At 39.5% G+C, this 20,473-nt stretch overlaps 2 long non-coding RNA genes across 2 annotated transcripts; one reads left to right on the top strand and one right to left on the bottom strand.

Moving 5' to 3' along the window:
* Positions 1–2,439: 2,439 nt before the first annotated feature.
* On the bottom strand, positions 2,440–3,145 carry LOC127536755 (uncharacterized). Its single transcript, XR_007945948.1, has 2 exons — positions 3,031–3,145; positions 2,440–2,522 (listed from the first exon to the last, which is right to left on the bottom strand). It is a non-coding gene; the product is annotated as an uncharacterized LOC127536755 (long non-coding RNA).
* A 10,535-nt stretch (positions 3,146–13,680) lies between these two features.
* Positions 13,681–14,362, top strand: LOC127536647 (uncharacterized). Its single transcript, XR_007945714.1, has 3 exons — positions 13,681–14,037; positions 14,128–14,202; positions 14,319–14,362. It is a non-coding gene; the product is annotated as an uncharacterized LOC127536647 (long non-coding RNA).
* Positions 14,363–20,473: the final 6,111 nt, after the last annotated feature.

A 20,473-nucleotide genomic window follows, 5' to 3' on the forward strand; every position in this document is an offset into this window, starting at 1 on the left:
AGGCTCCAGCACCCCCCGCGACCCTAATGAGGATAAAGAGGTTTATAGAGAGTGGATGGATAAACCGCCTGGATGATGCATTTTTGTGATGAAGTCAAATTTGATTTTTGGTAAATAATTACATTATTACTTTTATTTGGTATTTTTACATGTTAGAACCAAAATTATGTGACATTTTAATTTTGAGACTAGTGGAAGACAGACAGGACTTCAGCTTCTCTTAAGGATTTGGAGAGAGCTGTACACTGCAAAAACTAAATCTAAGTAAGATTAAATATCTCAAATTAGGGTGATATTTGCTTATTTTTTGTCTGATAAGATAATTTTTCTCACTACGCAGATTTTATGTAAGAGTGTTTTACTTGTTTTAAGTGTTTTGGTCCTAAATTATCTTAGTAAGATATTACAGCTTGTTACTGAGATTTTATGACTTATATTGAGTAATACATGCTTGAAACTAGACTATTAACTGTTACAAAGCTGCTTCATCAACATCCACAAGTACAAAACTTCTTTTTCAAAGTCATAATTTCTTATTTCAAGCATGAAATAAGAAATCATGACTTTGACACGACTGTATCCCTCCAAATAATTAAAACACATCACAGCCAAATGGAATCTACTGTTTAGTTATCTATGCAACAATAAAAATATCCATCCATCCATCCATTCTCTATACACCTTTTTATCCTCACTAGGGTCGCGGGGAGTGCTGGAGCCTATCCCAGCTGACTTGGACGAAGGCAGGGGACACCCTGGACAGGACACCAGTCTGTCACAGGGCTACATATTCACCTTATTCAGGAAGTGAGGCAGGGCGGCGCCATTTTTGAGATCGACTTCCGGTTGACCGTCTTCGCACTACAACAACGAGTCCTCTCGCTACTGTAGCTACTTTTAACTGTTCTTTTAAGCGATTTTAACATGTTTGGCATCAATTGCGCTGTCCATGGGTGCCACAACAACTGGAGAAAGATGAAGCTTTCTCTCTCTCAGAATTGTTTAGAGGACGGAAAGGTTAGATCTGAATGCTGCGGACCAGCTCATGGCTATGTAAACACACAGCTTGCATCGGTCACTGTCAGCACAGCTACAGCGATTCTACCAAAGTTCAGTTTCCACTAAAGACCTACCTATGCCATCAGTGAGGTAAAAAGATGCTCTCTGCCATTTTGAAACATTGTTATGACTGCGGTTTGGTCAGAATCAGTTTTTTGTTGCTCCAGGGAATTAGCATTAGCTTGTGACAGGGCTAATAACACAGTAAACCGCAGGAGCTGTTTCACAAATGACAATAACAACCTCCGTTTGCACAACCACATCATATATACATATGAATCAAATAAAGTTTTATTCAAATCAACATACCTTCCATAATATCGCAGCAGTGTGACTGCAGGACCATCCCAACCCAGCGATACAGGAGCATCCCGTGGTCTCCACCACTCCATCAGCTGTCACCAACACCCACGCCATGTGTGAGGAGGTATTAGCCTGACTCGGACTGACATTAGCTTTAAGAAACGTATATTCCCATTCTTGATGTAACAGAACAGCGCCGACTTTACCACTGTGCAAATATTGATAGGCTTCAGTGCTCTTATAATTCCTCATAGCCGAGCGATCAACGCCAAGAGACAACACGAAATAGTTAAAAATATCGCCATAAATGACTTGTGGCCACTTTTTCATGTCATCCTCTCACTCTGTAATAAGTCGCGGATGAGGCAGACTTGATCCATTTCTGTTTTTTAAAGAGGTTTTCGTTTCTTCCCACATCACTCTCTCAGTTGTAAACACCGGCATGATCGAGTTACCGGAAGTGCTACTCAAAACAGGAAGTCCCGCCCGTTGGAAAATGGGCGGAGCTGAATAAGGTGAATAGACCAGAGCCTTAGAGATAGTAAGAGTTGCGACACTCATGCTCTGGCAGCGGGGCGGTCACGTGGTTCATGTAAGCCTGAATAGTTCCAAACAGGCAGCGCTGTCATTTCCTTCTATGGGACTGAGAGCGGCGATTTCACGGTAAAAAAGGAATAAAATCACACCTCCAAGTACTTGTTTGATTATTAATTCATTGGAGTATGTATGTAAATGTCAGTTTTACATTTTGAGCCGTAAGGTGACATATTAAAGACACTTTTGGGGTTTTGGAGGGAATGTTTCACATTCGTCTTAGCATGGAAAATCGACTTTTACACAGAAATGTAAGATGATTGAAGATGTTAATTTTTGCCCAGCTGGATTATTGTATTTCCAGACAATGTCTATATTTCTCTGATTCACTTACCCGTAGTCTGGGAGTTATTGAAAAGCAGAGTAACAACAGTCCATTCAGCAGATAGTGTCCAGCCACTTCTGATGAGGCAGGAGTTGACTCACTATAACCATTTTAAGACATACACAAAATATATATTCAAGAATAACAACTCATTATGCTTTGATGAATGAAATAGTATGTTTTATTGACAATGGGAGAAACAATGAGGGTCTTCGTGTCTTCAGTGAGGGCTCTCGGGATACTGGTGGATAGATAGATAGGATAGATATTAATAAATATATTTGTTAAATACTTACAAGTATAAGTTTATGCATTATAAAGGGCCTCATATAAAGGACGTAGTCTTGACAATTAAAAAAGAAGTAGTGATGTAGCTAGGTAGCTTTCAAAGAACAGCTAACAAGCACATGGCAATGCCTGAAAGTCGGTCATCTGCCAATATTCACAAATACAGATAAATGTATGCACCACAAAGGGCTTCTGATATAATATAAAGACGTTAAAATTAAAAAGAGGTAGCAACTCATCAACAATTAATCCGTCAATATATCCCTGGAGATAACTTCACAACTAACAGCAGAGTCGAGCTAAAAGAAAGTAGCAGAAATTCGGTTGTCTACCAAGATAAAAAAATATATATAATTACGCTGCGCAAATACAAATAAAGCTCAGCATATGCATCATAAAGAGCCTCTGATAAAATATAGGCAGTTGACAATTCAAAAGAGGTAGGCATTTCATCAACTTACCTCCACATATACTCAACAACCTGCAGTGCAAATGAACGGTGGCTATCACTGTCGAAGCGGTGCTTGGAACTAAACAAGCCTCCACAACCCGGAAGTAGACTGAAAGAAAGCGTACAACGGCACCCTATGGGAGTGTCACAACTCTTACTATCTCTAAGGCTCTGGAATAGACCCTTTATTTGTTTACAAACATTGTGACGTTTTTTGTGGGCGGGGCTTATGCTGGAGGCAAAAGCAGAGCGAGAAGTCAAGCGGGATTGGGAGTATATAGTTTGCGCTGGGAGTTTGCGCTGCAAACTCGAGCATTTTTAACCTGTTAAACTTCAGTGTACCGCAGGCGGTACACTTACTAATTTGCATAGGAATTTAAAGAATGTCCGAAGGCTGCAAACGCGATTATATAAACACTATACGCCGATGGAAAGCTTAGATTCTCATGAATCCGCCGGTATAAACCACTTTCAGATGTGACTACCACAGCGGGTAATATAAACACATTTGTCCGACAAACAACGAATATCCATCCATCCTTTCTCTGTACACGGCTTTAACGTACACAGCGCGACTCACATTTCCGGGTTCATTATTACACACAGATGAAAATATTCCACAAAAACGGCCATAATCCAACCTTGGACATCCAGACGAAACAAGCCAGTAAACTATTTTGTCCAAAACATGTCTTGAAGTCGGTATATAATCCACGAATCGGTCGTTTTCAAGTACTTGTGTCCAAACTTATGGCCATGGCTGTACAGACAAACAATCACACTCACACCTACGGGCAATTTAGAGTAACCAATTAACCTGAGCATATTTTTGGACTGTGGGAGGAAGCCGGAGTACCCCGAGAAAACCTACGCAAGTTTTCAAAAATTATTTTTAAGTCCTACAGGAAGGTAAAATTTCTTCTGCAGTCTCTGAAAGAGATGTGAAAATTACGTAAAACAACGGCCTGTTGACCACATTATCTAGCAGCATAGGGGAGTTCTATGAATTTAGATTTTTTAAAAGTTTTTTATTCGTATTTATAATGTAATTTATGGAATTAACTGCTTGCAGTAATATTTTTTCAATATATGGATGAATTTCAAATTATGACTGCATTAGTTCAAACATTCTACCCTCGTACAACATGTATGTCCACCCCCATTTTATGACATGGTACATTCCAAGTGGAACGCGCCAGAAAGAGTCCGACGACTCTAGTCTGCAGCGGGTCAGTTGCAGCAGGCTACCTGTGCACAATTCTGCCGTTTGCAAGACTGTTGGAAATCCTATAAAATGACTACGCCATGGATGAAACTCGAAATGCTTTTTCAGGCATGGATCCTACAACAGTTGCAGTATTGAAAGGTAATGTTAATTTGCTTTTACATGTCTTTGCATGGTTAGCTAATTGTGAAGTTAGCTAAGTCCTCACATGCTAGTTTGAACAAACTGACCTTCTAGCCAAATGTGGGCTAGAAACAGTGAACAGCTACACGAAAAGTCTTGCTGTAAAAATAGTTTATATTATTTTATTGTCAGAAACAGAAGGAACAACTTTTAGGCAGCAGTTAACTTTAGCTTTAGCATGTTTTGTGTTGCACGTTAGAATGGTTGCGGAGGGTTGGTAGGGGAGGGGTGCGCGCGCGCGGCTGGGTTCAAAATCATGGTTAGACTTTAGCTAAATGTAGATATATGTTCCTGCTTAAGCTGTGCTTCTGTGCTGCCACCACTGACTTAACCAGGTTATGACCTCATACTGTATATTTACAGTGTGATTGTATGTGTTTTTCTGCTGCTAATATTAGCACAGAATTGCTTCCCAGTCTGTCTAAGGAGGACTTGCGTGACCTCTTTCTGGGGCCTGAGCACTTTTTCCGAAGGAAAGCCATTTGGAGGAGCACTCATGGTGAAAATGAGGTGATATCGGATTTTAACGTTGTGTGGACATTAAACTATGCTGTGATTTACAATTTCAGTGAAACTGTCATGGTCTGTGTCTTTTGTTCCCTGTTCGTTTTTCTGTTTTATTTTGTAGTGTCTATTCTTCCTAACTTTCTCTAGTCTTCCTATTTGTTCTTTGCTACCTGTTTGATTGTAACTGCATTTTGGCCCAATCCTGCAAAACCTGACGGAAACATTTCCTTTTTGGTGTTGTTGCTTGTAGTGCACTACTTACAATTAATGTGAGATCAATTTTTGTTTTTCAGTGTGAAGAACTGGACCAGCCTCACCTAGGGACCTCCTCTGGAACTTATGATGGTGCCACAATTCCAACTACCCCAAACGCTTTGTCCACTCCTTCTTCCTTCCCTGCGCCTGTCCCCTCTTCAAAGCCAGGAGACAGTGCCAGCAGAACTGTACAGCTTCAAAGTCCACAATATGTTGTATACACAGACACAGAGCTGGAGCAGTCAAGAACCACCTTTTTTGAAAAACAGCGTGCTGGACAAGAAGAAGACTTCACACTCTCCAAAGAGCTTCGCTGTTGCATAATAAGGAACACAGTAACAAGCATGATCGCCATAAAGAGAGCTGCAGGGGATGACTTCCGATATCCAAGTAGCCGTGAGCTAACTGCGATGGCTCAGCGTCTCATTGTATACTACCCAATGCTGCGGGACAGGTCTGCAGCCAGTGGAGCTGAGTGGGTAGGAGGATATGCTTTATTCAGGATCGGAGCTTTTATGCCGTAATTTCATTATGATCAATGTGATTTTTACGTTCCATGTTTTTGTCAGGAATCTGTGAAGAAGCAGATTTGAGAAGGGTCCAAAATGTGACAACCCCCAAAAAGAAGCAGGGAGCAACTCCTTCAAGAAAGAGGCGACTGGCCATCAGCTTTGAGAGCAGCAGCCATGGTTCACCCACTGATGACAGTGAGTCCAATGCTTCAACTTTGAGCTTGGAAACATCACCGCAGTCTGGAGGCACTTCCCCGGAGGCTGAACAGGTGGATGGTAAGAACACATACTGAGATTGTGTTTTTGTATTAAAATTGCTACAAGTATTGAAAAGGGGGAGTGCCTTTAAGGTATTAATCATTAATCATCAAGATTATCTTTTCGTGATTGCAGCTTTAGCTCAGTCTGGTTCTGGTGGATCAGCTGGAAAGAGCAGAGAGAGAAAGAGAGAGAATACTCCTGCTGACTTAAGACTTCAGACTCGTAACTATTACTTCACTGGAATATGCTAAAGAAATATTGTATTTTATTATCAATAAACATCTACTCCATATAGAGTTGAGTTGTGAGAAAGTGTGGTGAGTTGTTGCGGATGTACTGTCACATTTCTTTTTAGAAGTCTTTTATACATGGTTTAGTTTTAGATACAAACATTGAAATGATTAAACTAAAAGTCAGTAACTTTGAATATTTGTATGTTTCTTCAAACTGTAATGGCAGAAACTGAAACAGTAATCATAATTTCATTTCAACAATAGGGCCTGAAACTACTGACAGCCCAAGGAACCAGGCCAGACACTACAAAGTTCTGCAGGAGCTATACAAATCCAAGCCCAGGCCCAACAAGAAGGATGTTGCCCAGCTGTTGGACCTGGAATACCAAGCAAGACGGGCTTACATCGACTCTGATGTTATGAAGGAGCACGACAGACCTACCAAGATTCTTCAAGCATATCCCTGCTTCAGAGAAGTGGATCATGTAAGCAAATCAAATCATTTTAAGTTGATTTATGTTTAATATGATTGTATGTGGGGCTGCACAGTGTCGTAGTGGTTAGCACTTTCGCCTTGCAGCAAGAAGATCCCCGGTTCAAATCCCGGCCTGGGATCTTTCTGCATGGAGTTTGCATGTTCTCCCTGTGCATGCATAGGTTTTCTCCAGGTACTCCGGCTTCCTCCCACAGTCCAAAAATATGCTGAGGTTAATTGGTTACTCTAAATTGTCTGTAGGTGTGAATGTGCGTGTGATTGTCTGTCTGTATATGTAGCCCTGTGACAGACTGGCGACCTGTCCAGGGTGTCCCCCGCCTTCGCCCGAGTCAGCCCCGACCCTAATGAGGATAAAGCGGTGTATAGACGATGGATGGATGGATGCATGATTGCATGTATGTTAGTTTACAAATTATAGATTGTTAGCCATTTTCCATTTTTTAAATTAAGGACAGATGTTGGCCAGGTTCTTTTTTGCACAAATTGTTTCATAATTCACAAAGCAGGTTACTCTGCAATTTCTACTTACGTAGAATAGAACTTTATTGCTCCCCGAAGGGAAATTCATTTGTTTGGTCTTTACATAATAGGTCCAGACATTTTTTATTGACTAGATTTTGATTGGAATGTTGATTTAACAGGTATTTGCTATGTGTCCTTTTGTGGTAGATAATGGATGAACTGCAGCGGATCCTCAATCAAGGAAACCCCCACTTCATACCTGAACTGAAGAACCGCTGGAGGACCTTTTGTGAGAAGATCCGGTTTTATGGCGTTTTCAAAAAAGTCATGAGACCTCCACTGGCTGATAAAGGTAATTACTTATCATTTGATGACTTAAGAATCCATGAGCTGACCACAGTAGTCAGTGCTGCTGGTGCTGCTCAGTTTCACACATCCACCAAGTATTTTCCATTTACATAACTTGTCAACCATCCTAACCACTTCTACCATGTGCTTTTTTCATTTTCCCACCTGCAGTTTACTGCTTCTTGCAGTCTCTCCCAACCACACTCACTTATGTTTCTTGTCTTGTTACTCTGTTTTATGTAGTTTTTTGAATAACTGACTGCAGTAAATAAAATTAGGTGGTTTTGTTTTTCCACAGTAAAGCAAAGGGTTGCGATGATGAAAGCTTTGCCAGACATCTTCCCATCACCCATTGCTCCACCCAAGAAGTTGGGGCATGCAAGTGAGGCCATTCTTCACATCCTTGAGGTAAAAAAATGATGTTTGATAGTTTTTCACATACTTTACAACAGGGCTATTAAACTCTATTGTTAAGGGACCACATTTTTAGACATTCTCCTGATTTTTTTTAATTGTAAATATTTACTTTTGATACGTCACACCACTGCATTTTGAAAACATTCATATTGCCACACTGAGAAACGAATAGGCCTACTTTAAGAAACTGGGTGAAGCGCTCAGTTTCATTTTCTTTGCAACATAAGCTGTGATACAGCCACAGAAGTAAACAAATTTGAAAGAGATGTATTCTACAGCACGTCATATGTCATGTGGCATATAATGTGGTCAATTCTGACATCTCCTATCAAGCTTCATCACAGCACTTCTTAAGTACTATAAAGAAGCAAACGACAGGATTGAGTAAAGACATTTCAGAAATTAAACAATAACTGAACTCGCCTGTGTATTTGATCCCACAAAACAGAAATTATAAATGCTTCCAATATTTTGACATCAGACTGCTTTTACTGCCTTAACCCAGTGCAGCTGTTTATGAAGAATATTGTTGCATTACTAGAGCCTGGCAATGACCAAAGAAAAATGTCTAACATTACAAAGAACATATCTGGACCACTCAGATTAGTCAGGCAAAACAGAATGACAGCTATAGTTGCAGGCTGTATAGTAGGCTCCTTGACACACATCCATAAAAAGTAATAAACACTGGCTCACAACTACTTTGTTTCTTTTACACTTAACTTTCTTGTCTTCTGTCACTTCCACATATTCATTTTTATTTCAATTATAGACAAAGACAAGCATTGCTACCCTGCCACATATCCATTTAGTTTACTCTCATAAACACACACACAAATAAGCTTCAATTCACACTTAATTAGCCTCATATTTCTATTTGTGTTTCAGTCTGTGGAAGACCCCAACGCTTTCCTGAACGCAAGACCACTCTCCAGCCCTGTAGTGATCGTCTGTGAGAGCAACTGCATTCTGGCCATCGGAAGCATGCCTGTGCTGATCTTCCCAAAGGAGGACGTCTCAGACAGTGTGATGTACATCATGGCATGCTACTACACCTTTCACCTCACATACCCCAAGTGCATAGCCACACTCCTCTCTGTGCTGCAGACAGAGGTCCTCATGGATGCCATCCATGACCGAGACATGACTTCTTCATATAAAAAAGCTATGGCTGAGTGGAGGAAGTTCACTGAGAAGGCTTGTACATTGTTCTGTAGTTCCAGAAAATGTTAGATGAGTCAGTTTGTTCAGGTCTTAGCATTTGTTCAGGGCTCCTCAGAGCACTTTCTTCTGTAAAATGTTTTTGATACAGATTGCACCTTAAATATAATAAAGAGGTGAAAAGAAATTGGATTTGTATCTTCATTTAAGCAAGTGACATTTACTGTTCTTGTAGTCAGGATCACTGATTATAAGCATGAATATTTTTGAATTCCACAGCATTTGGCTCATTTTAAGAATTTTAAGAAAATTATCCTACATAATGAGAAAAATATTCTTAACTGTTACCGTTCCATCAAGAAAAGTAAATTAGATTTTAGTATAACTTTTCAAGTAATGTAATGCTTACTACATATCATTATGTCAAGACAATGGCACTAGCATTTGCTTAATTTAAGAATATTTTTCAACATATTGAGAAAAGAGGTCTCATGTTTTTTATTTCTTCCAAGAAAAAAGCACTTGTTATTAGTGAGAATATACTAATTTTAAGGTATTTTGGGTTTCATTGAGGTTAGATATTTTTACTTGTTTTGGAAAATCTTGACAAGCCAAATTTTCTTGTTCTGTTGGCAGATAATTTTGCTTAGTTTAAGTAATATGTCACTTGTTTTTGTGGGTTTTTTCTTGTTTTTGAAGGAGGACTTTTTGCAGTGTAGGAGAAGTAAAGAAGGGGAAGTTCATACGTCAGGTGGCAGATGAAGATCGACAGAATGACTTTTCAGCCCATCAGGTCATCCATGAACAAACGGAGACAGATCTTACATTATATGAGATGGAAAATTTTAAATTTTACTTCAACATAATTGATGGCACAATTTACCCCCAACATGTTTTCTCCAAAGGCTCAACTAACTCAAGTTTGTTCACTTTGGAAAGCCATATTCCTCATATACAATGATTACACCAGTGTTTCAGCATTTTACATGAACCCAAATCAATCCACTGTGTGCTTTCTTTACAGTAAATATGACAGCTAAAAGTTTAAAAAACAACAACATTACATATATGCTGCTTTGTTTACATTTGAACGAGGTAGTGCTGCATTTAAATCAGGGTGCAGACAGTTCTGCACAGTGTCTTCCAGATTTCAACAAGACAACAGGACTACTTGAAACGAGCAGGACATCGAGATTAATCTCAACCTTTCAAGAAAATCCAAAGAAGCCAACATTTTTGAGGTAAGTGACTTCACTGCTCTGCTTGATGAAGCAAACACCAGAGGAAACATTCAGAAGGAAGTTTTAAAATGTATTTTTCTACAACTCTGTCCAATTTGTAATGAAATCTGTGAGTCAGAACAGGATGTAACACTCAGTTTTATACTTGTCTTGTAATTTTTAACATCTTGTTATTAAAAAGTAAGGTCTTAGCAGTGTGGAAGGGAAGTGATGTGTTCAGGTTTGGTCATGACTGGATAACTAAAACCAACTCCTGTAAAGAGCAGGACAAACATTTTTGTTAAGACAAAATATGGTTTTAAAGCTCCAAACTTGGAATAATTTGACTATAACCATGAGCAAATACATAGATATGTTGGGATAGCAGGATTTTTCTACTGGGAAATATTCATTTTGAAGAATATAATGATAATCTGATGTGTTGATGTGAGCAAGAGTTAAGATCACTTTTTTCTGATCAGTAAATGAATTCAGTAAGTGTAATAAGTAAGGTAATAGCTCATTCTGTTTCCTTAACTTGCAACATGGAATCCAAAAATGAAATTGGATTAAGCTATCCAGCCATATTTCTGTTTTTGGTGGTACAACTTGTCATATCTGCTCAATCAGTTACTAAAGTTCATCACATTTTCTTTTTCATTTTTGTGACCAAGCATTTAATGTTAAAAAATATTCTGTATGTTTTATTTTGTATTATCCTGGCATGCAAGTACAAAAGTGTCAGAAAATATCATTGGTTGATTTCTGCATTATTGTTTTTTGGGGTAATGTGTGCTCAAAGATGAGACTGTCAGTGACAATTTCAATTATTTTTGAAATTTGATTTTGATTTGTAAATAAACATACTGAACACATTTCTAAAAGTTAGCCTTTTTAATATATTTGAAATGTATTTTATGTGAGAAAAAATCTGTCAAATGAGACATGGTTGAGCAGAAAATGTTCTAATAAATGAGAGATTTCAACAATTTATAACAACATTACTCAGAATATGTCACTATAAGTTGTTAAGTGCAGATAGATGAGAAAAACAGGGCCAGTTTTAGTAATTTAACATGCCATTTTCAAAATTAAACAATGCTGAGAAATTTTAAATTGTTTTTAAAGGCATTGTAGAATTCATGGCAATCACAAAATCTCTGAGTGGAGACACCATTTCAATTTATTTTATTGAGTTATTTATTCGTTTATTGAGTAGTTCAGTGAAACCAGCTTAACACCAAACTCAGAGACATCCACATTTCAGCAAAATCTAGATAACCAAACTTTTGTGAAGTAAGTAACTCCACTTTTCTGTTTAATGAATTAAACACTTTGGAGTTTCTGAGGAAACATCCATGTAGTTTTGCTGCAATACTGTCCAATATGCCTTATAACACAATTCAGAACAGGTTGTAACACTCAGTGCTGTTGTTTTATGATAATTGGTTCAATATTTAGCAAATATGATTTAAAACTGAGATCACATCAGTGTGGTAGATTACCAATGGTTTAACAAGACATCCATAGAATATGTTTCTCATTTGTGTCTGCTTCACTTTCAGTTTTCTTTGACAAGATCAAAATGAACAATCAAAGTTCATCCTCATCTGCCTCTGAGGAGAGTACTACAAGGCATCCCTCTATCACGAGAAGCGACCTCAGCAGCAACTCCCCCACCAGCAGTTGGTAAGTGTGTTTCTATTTACTTTGTACACAAGTTGTGAGACATTAGCAGCCCAGCAGGTGACAAAAGACTGATATGGACTTTTGTTGATTTCCATGTTTACATTCTCTGCTTGTCGGATGTAAACCCAACCGTGTATGTTTCCTTTTTTAGCAATGAATCTAGACCCTCCACCACCGTGTCCATCATGGTTAAGCCTGCAGACCCAGAGAATAGAATTCACCTGACAGGCTTGCCTGATGAGGAAAGTGACCTGAAGAGCAGTAAGCTTGAGGACAGTGACACTGCTAAAGACAGTGAGAACAACAAGGACAGTGACAATGATGAAGACACTGAAGTCAATAAGAAGACGCAGAGAAAGACAAAGACAAAGAAGAAGAACTACTTCCAATGCGCCTTCTCCTGGATAAAGAAGAAGTGTTCAGGTTTGGTCATAACTGGATAACTAAAACCAACCAGTACTCCTGTAAAGAGCAGACTTCTGTTTAATGAAGTGAACACTTTGGAGTTTCTAAGGAAACATCCATGTAATTTTGCTGCAATACTGTCTAGTATGCCTTATAACACAATTCAGAACAGGTTGTAACACTCAGTGCTGTTGTTTTATGATAATTGGTTCAATATTTAGCAAATATGATTGAAAACTGAGATCACATCAGTGTGGTAGATTACCAATGGTTTAACAAGACATCCATAGAATATGTTTCTCATTTGTGTCTGCTTCACTTTCAGGCTTCTGTGACAAGCTCAAAATGAACATTCAAAGTTCATCCTCATCTTCCTCCGAGGAGAGTACCACAAGCCAGCGTTCCGAAGTCTCAACAGGCTACACATTCGTCAAAGAAATAGGACATGGAGGCTTTGCATTAGTGGTGGAATGTGTGAAGAACAACACAGAAGAGCACGTGGCTGTAAAGGTGCCCGAATGGAGCAATCTAGACCATGAGGTAGGACACTGATTTCAGCTGAACAGTGACACAAAAAAGACATTTTTCAAAAAGTAGTACCACTATAAGATTCTGAGTAGTGGTACTGGTGATGTTATGTACTTTTTAGTTGTTGAGAAGAACTGATTGGACTATGTGGCTCAGCAAACATATTATCTCTCCACAGGCGGAAATCATGAAAAAGCTCGTGAGCCACAACTCCAAGCAGTCCAACATCATCGACTACAAAGGAGACATCTTCATAAAAAATGAGCGGCAACTGGTGTTTGAAAAATTGGACATCAGCCTGTGGGACTATTTGCGGAATTCACAACAGCCAATGCCACTGGAACACGTCCGCACAATTATTGAGCAGGTATGACCTTCTATTGTCTCCTTATATTTCTCTCCTTGAGTGGTGCTAGAATCAACATCGGTGTTTCAGGAACCTTTACAACTTCTGCTTTTATTGTCATGTGACAGATTTCTTTAACAAACTCCTAATAAATGTTGTTACTTGCAGCTGGCTGTAGCTCTGAATACGACAAAGAGCGCCGGCATAATCCACGCTGATCTGAAGGAAGACAACATCATGATGGTGGATCGTGTGAAGCAGCCCTTCAGAGTCAAACTCATTGACTTTGGTGAGGCCGAGTACAGCTCCAAAACCAAAGCAGGAAAGCTACTCCAAGTAGTTGCATATAGGTATGAAATACTGATACTTTTTAAACTTCTTTAATTCAGCGCTGTCTCCTTATTGTCTACTGTGTCACATCTTCATTTGATGTTTTTTCCACATTTAGAGCTCCAGAAATCATCCTGGGCCTGCCGTATTCTGAGGCCATCGACATTTGGTCATTAGGCTGCGTGATGGTGAGGATGATGACTTCAGATTGTCTCTTCGGAACAGACTCCGAATACTGGACAGTGAGTAAATTACTGCAGCTGAAACACATTAGAAGCCGTCACAGGAATAGCTTCAGGTCTAACACGGTGTTATGTTTTGTTTGCAGCTCCTACGCATGATCGGTCTGTTGGGTGTGCCGCCACAACATGTCATCGATGCTGGACGGAGATCAGAATTATTTTTTCAGAAAATGCCTGATGGTTTGTGGCAGCTGAAGGTACAATACTCCTACTGTGATTTTACCTCTGACCTTTACTCACTCAATAAGATAAAGACTTTAGTAAGCATGATTGTTTTCTTCTTTCAGAGACCTACAGAGTGTTTTGGGACCCATTTCGACGACGCAGTTTACCAGTTCAGCTCTCTGGATGAAATCGAAACGGTAGTTTAGGAAGCAGCAGCTAGTTGCTGAAAATTCACATTCATTTATGGTATTCACATTTCACGGTGGCAGGTGATTTGACCACTGTTGGACTTTCAAAATGTTTTCTGCACCAGGTGTGCTCTGAGACGGACAACCTAGCAGAGGCCGATGAGAGAAAGGAGTGCATCGAGCTACTGAAGGCGATGCTTCAATGGGACGAGAAGGACAGAATCACCCCCAGCGGTATCCTGAAGCATCCCTTTATCACGAGAAGCTACCTCAACAGCAACTCCCCCACCAGCAGTTGGTAAGTGTGTTTCTATTTACTTTGTACACAGGTTGTGAGACATTAGCAGCCCAGCAGGTGACAAAAGACTGATATGGACTTTTGTTGATTTTCATGTTTACATTCTCTGCTTGTCGGATGTAAACCCAACCGTGTATGTTTTCTTTTTTAGCGATGAACCGAGACCCTCCACCAGCCTGTCCATCACGGTTAAGCCTGCAGATCCAGAGAACAGAATCAACCTGACAGGCTTGCCTGATGAGGACAAAGACCTGAAGAGCAGTGAACATGAGGACAGTGACACTGCTGAAGACAATGAGAACAGCAAGGACAGAAACAATGATGAAGACACTCAAGTCAATAACAAGGACCAGAGAAAGACAAAGAAGAAGAACTGCTTCCAACGCATCTTCTCCTGGAGAAAGAAGACGTTCTGCTGCTGCTGCTGTGTCCAAGTTTAAGGATGTGATATGTTTGACGTGATGAACTGAGCAGCACTAATGGACTGGATCCACATTTTCGGACTCACAGTTTGTTTGTTTTTTTGTTTTTTGTTTTGTTTGTTTTTTTAAATCAACAAAAGTCCATATCAGTTCCTGACCTCAGCATCCTTCGCTGGGTTTACCCTCACCCCAACCGGTCGAGGCAGATGGCCGCCCTGTCTGAGCCTGGTTCTGCCGGAGGGTTCTTCCTGAAAAAGGGAGTTTTACCTCCCCACTGTCGCCAAGTGCTTGCTCAGACAGGGAATCCAAAGGAAACTTTGGATTTGTTGGATTTCTCTGTATTATTTTGTCTTTACTGTTCTCATTGAAGTGTCTTGTGATGACCCATTTGAGCTGGTGAATAAAATGTATTGAAAATGAATTGAAAGTTTCACCTAAAAAGTGTCTGGATTTTGGTCACATGGTTGATGCTCACAACTGCCCTGAGTCAGTCGTGGCTTCTCAGTTACCGTGCAGAGCAGAGAGTCTTTGGGTTTCTTTTTTTTTACAATTTCCATCGTTATTTTTGGTGAATTTTTAAATTTGACATTTTAAATCAGGTGACTACAATGAAATCTGACAATTTTAAGCTTATTTTCAAGATGTTTTCTCTATGTAACCACACAAAACTGATGGTATTTATTACAAACAGTTGGAAAGTTGAACCACTCTTTCCATTTTTACAGTTTCTGGCTCTAAAAAGAGTGTGCATTTTGAAGATTTTTTAAAAACAAAACATGCCTTGTAAACAAAGTGGTGCTACAAGGGTTAAAAGGGACAAGCACATCTCATTGCAATGAGTGATGAAGTTATTTTTCCTGCACTCTGCAACGTACAAATCTCCCATAACTATCAGTCTTAATCATTTATAATCCTTTACATTTTCATTGTGCAGTTAATTTTGCAGAGCTCATTGTTTGCTCAGATGGTCAGGCATTTCCTCATGGAGCTAAAATAGAGACAGTATTGGTTGTCATTGAAAAAAAAAAGAATTTACCATTGAAAAAAATAGTCATTGAAAACACAATTTCCTCCATTATAGTCTTGAAGGTCGGACTTCCCCAAACCAAAGAAAAGTAAATTACAACTCTAAAACAAACACATTTTCAAAGCAATATATACATATATATATATATATGTATATATATATATATATATATATATATATATATATATATATATATATATATATATATATATATATATATTATTGAATTTTTTTGTTATCCACTCATTCATTTTGCTGTCAAACTACAACTCCAGTAGTTTCTCCTCTGTTTTCTTTTTTCCCCACCATGTTTGTTTGTTTGCTGGGTCACTAGAAAGCAGGTGAGGTGAAGATAACCATGTTAAGAGCTTCACAACAATCTTAACCCTTCTAAATCCAAACATGGACAGATATTGACCTCAAACCTCTGAAAGTCAGGCCAAAATATCTGCCGTACTTATTCAACCAACCCAACCTGAATCTGGCAGAGACGGCAGTGAAGTTAGTTTTAGCCAGAACACCAGCAGCTCTAATGCTGCTGACGTTACAGCTGCATCCACCAACAAGCTCAGCAGGACAGAATAGGATCCATCTTGGCTATTGGTAAGATTAGGTGCAAAAGTAAATTAAAATGCACATTAACTCAACTTCATATTCCTGTTGCACATCAGCTCTAGATAACTGATCACTGATGGGGGCAGCATAGCTCAGTGGGTAGAGTGGCTGTCTTGTAACTAGAAGGTTACCGGTTTGATCCTCAGCCTGTCAAGCTCATGTCGAGGTGTCCCTGAGCAAGACACCCAACCCCTAGTAGCTCCTGGTGGGTTGTGGTTAGCACCTTGCATGGCAGCTTCTGCCATCAGTGTGTGAATGTGATGTATGTACAATTTCATTTAGCAGACGCTTTTGTCCAAAGCGATGTACAACACAAGCAAGAATTCAGACATAAGGACAAACCTGTAGTCAGTGTTGGGCAAGCTACTTGGAAACTGTAATGAGCTAAGCTACCAGCTACTCTGTGTTAAATCAAGCTTCACTACACTGAAGCTATGACCCACAGAAATGTAGCAAGCTAAGCTACAGCAATACGGCCAAAGTAGCTTAATACATTCAAGTTACTTTTTTTTCTTACCAAAAAATTTCAGGGACTAATGAAGTCAGTCAAACGGAGACAAGAAAATGCTGACTTGTTTATTATTAAACCATCATTTTTGTTCTCAGTGCTCCAAACTTAGTAAATTGATACACTGAGGAATATGTGGAGCTATATTTAAAATGAATCAACCTTTTTACATTAGAAATCATTGTTTTGATTTTCTTTTTAGTTTGTATTGCAGACATAATGTATCTGATAATTAAGTTGCAGTAGCTTATATTAACACACCACTTACATTGGAGGGTATAATAGGTTACATTTGATATCATTTCCATATAAAGTAAGCAATATTATAGTAAGACAATTTTATACATAATTTGGGTATTCACGTTGGGTATTAAATCAAGTTTTATTTCTTAAGTCTAATATCTATGTAAAATCATTTAATGCTTTCCCAAAGTGTTGTATCCACTACTACTTAACTCAATTTTGGTCTTGAGTGTAAGATTAAGATATTTAATCATTTATGCCATCACTTTTGTTTCCCTTTCTGTTATTTTTTTCAGCCATTTGCTCATTAGTGTTAACAGTAATACTGAAGAAGACAGATTTTGGTTTTACTGTTACCTCGTTTTCTCCCATACCTCTTCCCTCCTATATGTATCAGTTTATTTAATCCCCCAATTTATACATATTCACACACTGCCACCACAACCTTACGCTTAATTTAATTAATTTACTGCCACGCAAATTTTAGATGTTGAAAAGTAGCTCGTTTGTGTGTGCATCTTATACTGCGGTTGACATGTGGTGGTTAGCTAACTGCTGCTGGTTGAGCGTATTCGGTAGTCACCTGTATATGGGTTCTCTGATTTGTATTTGACGTCTTTGAAGTTGACAGAAACTTCGCCTTGGGCTGGCACAGTAGGTATCTGAAAACAACTTTTCTCCGTTTTTTCACAAAAACTGATAACTATTTAGGTAGGGCCACGGTGACTCTGACTCCTTCTCTGCCATCTCTCAGTGAACTGAAGCGAGCGTCTGTGTGTGTGGATCCAGTGAAGTCGCAGGAAGAGATTGTTGAATGACGACATCAACAGTTCCTCCGCTTCTATTGGTCGACACAGACATGTCGGCGTTTGGAGAGGATGTCACTATCTGATCCTTAAAAGTGTGAGATGAGACTGCAGCAGAGCAGAAAGCTCCGCTTCAAGCAGTTCAACATTCATCATTTTAAAATGTAGCTTTTTGCGTTCGCTACCGCGCTACATGACCAAAAGATTAGCTAAGCTGTTGAAACGTTTTTTGATTTTGTAAACAACGACGCTACCACGTCGTTACAGAAAAATGTAGTTAAACTACTAACGACGCTATTTGTAGTGACGTTACTGCCCAACACTGCCTGTAGTAAGTGCAAAAAGTGCTTCAAGTGCGAAGGATGTATCATGTGAAGCACTTTGGATAAAAGCGCTATATAAATACAACCATTTAACTGATCCAATATAATAAAAACAGTGCATGTTAACTTAAAAATCTCTATTACCACCTGACCATATTCTGTAATATTAAAATTAACAAAAGCTTTACTTATAGCAATAGGAGATGAGTACCAGCCTTTGTAAATGTCATATATTTTACTAATACGCTAGCCCAGCTCTGACGACGCAAGGGTCTAGTTACCCTCGGTAAGCCTAGAGGCTGGATGCTCCTAAAACTGGCCGATGAATCACCATGAAGTGTAGAGTCAGAAGGCGGGCATAACTCAGTGACGACAGAGGCGCGACGATTCTGACAGAAACAACCGGAAACAACTAGCCTAGCCACGCTAGACAACCCACGGCAACAAATTTAATTCTCTGCCAGGGTCGACAACAAAAACGACAACAGTCGTTGAGCTCCATTAGCACCGACTCTGAATAATCTTTCTGTTAACATGTCTGTAATATACTTGAGCTTCACCCATTGCAGAACTCCCTCATCCTCTGATTTCCGGCGCTCTAGGAACTATGTTGCGCTGATTGGTTGTATACCTACCCAATTGCTGCAGAGTGATTTGAAAGACAACCTTTTAGCCCGCCTCCCTGCCTGCCGAGGGTAACCAGACCCTTGCGTCATAACTGGTAACACGAAGTTTATTTGTTTTGGAAACATTTCTCAAGGGCCCCTCTCCCTTTTTACGTAAAATGGTTCAATCCTACTGAATCAACTGAACTGCTGCGCGCCGCGGTGCTTCGGTCAGACTGAGTAGGGTGATGACAGAAGTCAGGTAGTCAGAAATGAAAAGAAAAAAAGATAAGGCAGGAGCGAGAGGCCAAGGGCTGGCAATATGTTACCCAGTTTTTCAAAAAGCAAGGTGGGTTTGGTTCATGTGGTGGAAAGTTCTGGAACATTAGCCTGTTGTTGTTTCTACTCTAGCTTAACTTTGTGATTTTTAAATTAGCTCACTTTTCTCCCCATATTAGCTCATATTTTTGAAGAAAACTCTGGAATTTTATATTTCACTGTTCACATTTAGCAAGCTGCCCATATTTAATCAGCCCCCCCCCCCCCCCCGTGTCAAAATGATGCATGTTTGAACAGACACGTCAAGTGCATGAGGCCTGTGAGCCCCCTACCCCTGAACAAGCCCCAGTACCCACAACTGAGGAAGGAGGTGAGCAACTGTGTGTAGAATTAATTTATTATGGAAAAAAGATTAATTGAAAAGAATGAGCCCTGCGACAGACTGGCGACCTGTCCAGGGTGTCCCCTGCCTTCGCCGAGTCAGCTGGGATAGGCTCCAGCACCCCCCGCAACCCTAGTGAGGATAAAGCCGTGTATAGAGAATGGATGGAGGAAATGAATGAATTAAGGATCATTCTGAAATAAAAACATGTAGTCTATATTCATTTCAGAATGATTTACATGGTTAAAATGGAAATGGAACCAGGCTGACACATTATCTTAGCTCTGACAGTCAAAATGAGTTTATCGAATTACGTGGCAGAGGAGTTCTGAAAAGAATTCTGCAGGAATGGGAGGATGCCATATATTATTCAGTCATCTGTGATGCTACACAGGACATTTCTCCTACTGAGCAAAATGTTGTGCTGCTACGATATGTGAAATATGACAAAGAAACAGACGACTGGGAAATTACTGAAAGGTTCCTTGAATTCAAGGATTTTCATAAAAAGACAGGGAGTGAGATAGCAGAGATGATTGATAATGTTCTTCATGACCATGGGATAGACATCAATGATTGCAGAGGACAGGGATACGACAACGGGGCTAACATGTCAGGGAAAATCAAGGGAGTCCAGGCTCAAATACTGAAGAAAAATAATCTGGCTACTTATTCTCCTTGTGCCTCCCACACATTAAATCTTGTTGGTGTGCATGCTGCAGAGTCAAGCCCACAGGTATCGTCATTTTTTGGCTGCATTAATTGCTTGTAC

This window comes from Acanthochromis polyacanthus, chromosome 13 (genome assembly GCF_021347895.1).
Source record: "Acanthochromis polyacanthus isolate Apoly-LR-REF ecotype Palm Island chromosome 13, KAUST_Apoly_ChrSc, whole genome shotgun sequence".
Taxonomy (NCBI): domain Eukaryota; kingdom Metazoa; phylum Chordata; class Actinopteri; family Pomacentridae; genus Acanthochromis; species Acanthochromis polyacanthus.